The sequence below is a fragment of the Arachis hypogaea genome, chromosome 17, assembly GCF_003086295.3.
Source record: "Arachis hypogaea cultivar Tifrunner chromosome 17, arahy.Tifrunner.gnm2.J5K5, whole genome shotgun sequence".
In the NCBI taxonomy this organism is placed as follows: domain Eukaryota; kingdom Viridiplantae; phylum Streptophyta; class Magnoliopsida; order Fabales; family Fabaceae; genus Arachis; species Arachis hypogaea.
This window is the reverse complement of record NC_092052.1, coordinates 74546926-74552925: the sequence shown is the minus strand read 5'-3', so window position 1 is coordinate 74552925 and position 6000 is coordinate 74546926.

The following is a 6000-nucleotide window of genomic DNA, read 5'->3' as shown; positions in this document are numbered from 1 at the left end:
TGCTCAGGACTGGCGTTCAACGCCAGAAACAAGCAAGGATTGGCGTTGAACACCCAAAAGGAGCACAGTTCTGGCGTTCAAACGCCAGGAAAATGGGAGCTGGCGTCTAACGCACTCCAGCTCTAACTCTGGCATCAATTGCCAGTGAGGGATAAGACACATACAAGGCTGATGACAACCCATCTAAAAAGGCTTCTCAACCACTTCTGTAGGAAATAAACTTACAGCAACTAAGGTTGAGGAATATAAAGCAAGATACATTATCCTCAAAAACTCCGCCAAGAGGAGCAGGATAAGCAATTTGTTCGCTTTGCAGATTATCTCAGGACTTTTGAAATAAAGATTCCATTTGCAGAGGCACTTGAGCAAATACCTTCTTATGCCAAGTTCATGAAAGAGATCTTGAGTCATAAGAAGGATTGGAGAGAAACTGAAAGAGTTCTCCTCACTGAAGAATGCAGTGCAGTCATTCTGAAAAGCTTTCCTGAAAAGCTTAAAGATCCTGGGAGTTTTCTGATACCATGCATGTTAGAAGGAATTGCACCAAGTCAGCTTTATGTGATCTTGGGGCAAGTATCAACTAATACCTGCATCCACGTCAGAAGCTTGGTTTAACTGAAGAAGTTAAACCAACCCGGATATGTCTCCAACTTGCTGATGGTTCCATTAAATACCATCAGGCGTGATTGAAGACATGATTGTCAGGTTGGGCCATTCGCCTTTTCCACTGACTTTGTAGTGCTGGAAATGGAGGAGCACAAGAGTGCTACTCTCATCTAGGAAGACCCTTCCTAGCAACTGGACAAATCTCATTGATGTCCAACAGGGGAAATAACCCTGGAGTCAATGATGATGAGTTTAAGTTGAATGCTGTCAAAGCCATGCAGCATCCAGACACATCAAAAGACTGCATGAAAGTTGATCTTATTGACTCTTGGTAGAAGAGATCAACATGGCTGCGAGTCTCGAATCAGAGTTGGAAGACATCTTTAAAGATGTTCAGCCTGATTTGGAGGATTCAGAGGAAATGAAAGAGCCTCTGAAATTTCTCTGGAAGAGGAAAAACCTCCTAAACCCGAGCTCAAACCATTACCACCATCCCTGAAATATGCATTTCTGGGAGAAAGTGACACTTTTCCAGTGATCATAAGCTCTGCTTAAATCCACAGGAAGAGGAAACACTTATTCAAGTGCTAAGGACACACAAGACACTCTTGGGTGGTCCATAGTGACCTTAAGGGCATAAGCCCAGCTAGATGCATGCACAAAATCTTATTGGAGGATAATGCTAAACCAGTGGTTCAACCACAAAGGCGGCTAAATCCAGCCATGAAGGAAGTGGTGCAGAAAGAGGTCACCAAATTACTGGAGGCTGGGATTATTTATCCTATTTCTGACAGCCCCTGGGTGAGCCCTGTCCAAGTTGTCCCCAAAAAGGGAGGCATGACAGTGGTTCATAATGAAAATAATGAACTGGTTCCTACAAGAACAGTTACAGGGTGGCGCATGTGTATTGACTACAGAAGGCTCAATACAGCCACCAGAAAGGATCATTTTCCTTTACCATTCATAGACCAGATGCTAGAAAGACTGGCAGGTCATGATTATTACTGCTTTTTGGATGGCTACTCAGGCTATAACCAGATTGCAGTAGATCCCCAGGATCAAGAGAAAACAGCATTCACATGTCCATCTATAGTGTTTGCTTATAGAAGGATGCCATTTGGGCTGTGTAATGCGCCTGCAACCTTCCAGATATGCATGCTCTCTATTTTCTCTGATATGGTGGAAAAATTTCTGGAAGTATTCATGGATGACTTCTCAGTATATGGAGACTCATTCAGCTCCTGTCTTGATCACCTGAAACTAGTTCTGAAAAGATGCCAAGAGACCAACCTGGTTTTAAACTGGAAAAAATGTCACTTTATGGTGACTGAAAGGATTGTCCTTGGGCATAAAATTTCAAACAAGGGAATAGAGGTGGATCAAGCAAAAATAAAGGTAATTGAAAAATTACCACCACCTGCCAATGTTAAGGCAATCAGAAGCTTTCTGGGGCATGCAGGATTCTATAGGAGGTTTATAAAGAATTTTTCAAAAATCGTAAAACCTCTGAGCAATCTGCTAGCTGCTGACACGCCATTTGTGTTTGACACAGAGTGTCTGTAGGCGTTTGAAATGCTGAAAGCCAAGCTGGTCACAGCACCAGTTATTTCTGCACCAGACTGGACATTACCATTTGAGCTAATGTGTGATGCCAGTGATCACGCCATTGGTGCAGTGCTGAGGAAGAGGCATGACAAGCTTCTGCACGTCATTTATTATGCTAGCCGCGTTTTAAATGATGCCCAAAAAATTACACAACCACAGAAAAAGAATTGCTTGCAGTGGTTTATGCCATTGACAAGTTTAGATCATACTTGGTAGGATCAAAGGTGATTGTGTATACTGACCATGCTGCTCTCAAATATCTACTCACAAAGCAGGATTTAAAACCCAGGCTCATAAGATGGGTGTTGCTTCTGCAAGAGTTTGATATAGAAATAAGAGACAGAAAAGGGACAGAGAACCAAGTGGCTGATCATCTGTCCCGGATAGAGCCATAGAAGGGACGTCTCCCCTCTCCTGAGATCTCTGAGACTTTTCCGGATGAGCATTTATTTGCCATTCAGGAAACACCATGGTTTGCAGACATTGCAAACTATAAAGCTTCAAGGTTCATACCCAAAGAGTACAACAGGCAACAAAAGAAAAAATTAATTACTGATGCAAAGTACTACTTGTGGGATGAACCCTATCTCTTTAAGAGATGTGCAGACGGAATAATCCGGAGATGTGTGCCTAGAGAAGAAGAACAGAGGATCCTATGGCACTGCCATGGATCACAATATGGAGGCCATTTCGGAGGTGAGCGAACAGCCACCAAGGTCCTCCAATGTGGCTTCTATTGGCCCACACTCTATAAAGATTCCCGAGAGTTTGTACGTAACTGTGATAGTTGCCAAAGAGCTGGTAATCTGCCTCATGGTTACGCCATGCCTCAACAAGGAATCTTGGAGATTGAGTTGTTTGACGTATGGGGAATTGACTTCATGGGACCTTTCCACCATCATACTCAAACACTTATATTCTGGTGGCTGTTGACTACGTATCAAAACGGGTAGAGGCCATTGCCACACCCACCAATGATACTAAAACAGTGCTGAAGTTCCTCCAGAAATATATCTTCAGCAGGTTTGGGGTCCCTAGAGTACTAATCAGTGATGGGGGCACTCACTTCGGCAACAAACAGCTTTACTCTGCCATGGTCCGGTATGGGATTCGCCACAAGGTGGCGACTCCATATCATCCACAGACTAATGGACAAGCTGAAGTCTCTAACAGAGAGCTAAAAAGAATCCTAGAACGAACTGTAAGTACCCGTAGAAAGGATTGGGCAAGAAGCTTGGATGATGCTCTGTGGGCATACAGAACAGCATTCAAGACTCCTATAGGGACCTCTCCATACTAACTTGTGTATGGTAAGGCATGTCACCTGCCCGTGGAACTGGAACATAAAGCCTACTGGGCAACCAATTCCTAAACTTTGATGCCAAATTAGCTGGAGAAAAAAGATTGCTCCAGCTAAATGAGCTAGAGGAATTCAGATTCACTGCTTTCAAAAATGCCAAGCTTTATAAAGAAAATAAAAAAAATGGCATGACAGGAAGCTGTCATCTAGAATCTTTGAACCAGGACAAAAGGTTCTGTTGTTTAACTCTAGGCTCAGGCTATTCCCCGGGAAACTGAAGTCCCGGTGGAGGGGACCATATGTGATTACAAGTGTATCACTATATGGTTATGTGGAGCTTCAAGATATTGATTCTGATAAGAAGTTCATTGTTAATGGACAAAGAATCAAGCACTATCTTGAAGGCAATGTTGAGCAAGAGTGCTCAAGGCTGAAGCTAGATTAAAAGCTCAGCAAGGTCCAGCTAAAGACAATAAAGAAGCGCTTGCTGGGAGGCAACCCAGCCATGGGGCATCACTTCCTCTAAGCATTTTGCCATATTCTTGATTGTATTTGTTTATATAAAGTTCATTGATCCTAAGGTAAAGAGTCAATTGTATAAGTTCACAGGGTTACAGAAGGATTCTGCACGCAAAACAGAGAAAAAGAGCTCACTGGCAAGAAAACGCCAGTAAAGTCTGTTTTGGGTGTCCAACGCCCAACAGAAGCATCCACTGGGCATTGAACGCCAGTAAGGATAGCTATCTGGGCATTGAACGCCAGAAAGAAGCTCTTTCTGGGCGTTTAACGCCAGATTTACAGCGTTCTGGGCGTTCAGAAAAACGCCCAGTAACAAAGGACTTCCTGGCGTTCAACGCTAGAAATAAGCAGCAGCTGGGCGTTGAACGCCCAGGAGAAGCAGCATTTGGGCGTTGAACGCCCAAAACATGCAGCGTTTGGGCGTTCAAACGCCAGGATGGTGGGGAGGAGGTAAATTCATTTGTTCTTCATATTTTTCATTTTAATCTTAATTTTCATGTTTCAATTCATGATTTCTTGCATAAACATGTTACAAACCCTGATTTCAAAAATCCCTAATTTCTAAAAACCCTTCTTTAAAAATATTAAATGTATCTTAATCCATAAGCACAAATCCTTTTTTCCAATCCAATTCAACTCTTTTTCAAAATTTTCAAAACAGATCTATCTTTTTTCATTCAAAAATCTTTTCAACTAATCAATATCTTTTTCAAATCTCCATACTATCTTTTTCAAAACTCCAATTTTATCTTTTTCAAATATCTTTCATATCTTTTCAAATTTAAACTATATCTTTTCTTATCATACTTATTTTTTTTAAAAATCATATCTTCTATCTTATCTTTCTCCCTATTTTCGAAAACCCCCCTCTCCCTTTAAATATGGGTTCGACCTCCCTCCCCTTACATCCACAATTGCACCTAGCTCTCCTTCTCTCCCTCTCCTTTCTTTTCTTTTGCTTGAGGACAAGCAAACCTCTAAGTTTGGTGTGCTTATCCGTGATCACTAAGATCATGGCTCCTAAAGAAAACAACCCACTCCAAGAGGCAAGAAAGAGAGTGTTCCAAAACCACTTTGGAATCAAGGGAAGTTCTTAACTAAAGAACATTCAGACCATTATTACAAAATAATGGGTCTAAGATCAGTGATCCCGGAAGTTAGATTCGATCTGAAAAAAGACGAATATCCGGAGATCCAGGAGCAAATTCGAATCAGGAACTGGGAGATCCTAGCCAATCCTGAAACGAAAGTGGGAAGGAATATGGTCCAGGAGTTCTATGCTAATATGTGGCATACAGATAGGCAAAGACTATCTGGATCTGCTATCTTTGACTATCGGACCTTGGTCAGAGGAAAGATTGTTCATACCCACCTTGACAAGATCAGGGAGATCTTAAAGCTACCTCAGCTGAAAGATGATCCAGACTCCTTCAATAGGAGAATGATGAGAACAGACAAGGGCCTGGATAAAATTCTAGAGGACATATGCATCCCTGAAGCCAGGTGGACCACCAGCACGAAGGGTGTTCCAAATCAACTCAAAAGAGAAGATCTCAAACCAGTCGCCAGAGGATGGCTGGACTTCATTGGGCATTCTCTGCTGCCCACTAGCAACCGTTCTGAAGTCACTATTAGAAGAGCAGTGATGATCCATTGCATCATGATGGGAAAAGAAGTGGAAGTTCATCAATTGATTTCAACTGAATTTTACAAAATTGCAAACAAAAATTCCAAAGATGCCAGGTTGGCTTATCCAAGCTTGATTTCTATGCTCTGCAAGGACGCTGGAGTAAGGATGGGAATAACTGAGTATATCTCAATTGAGCGACCAATCACCAAAGCATCAATGGAAAAACAACAAGCACAGGATGACCCCATCAAGAAGAAAACACAGGAATTTCTCCCAGAAATCCCTCAATCTGAATACTGGGAGTATCTTGAAACATCAGTTTCCAAGATGCAAGAAGCTA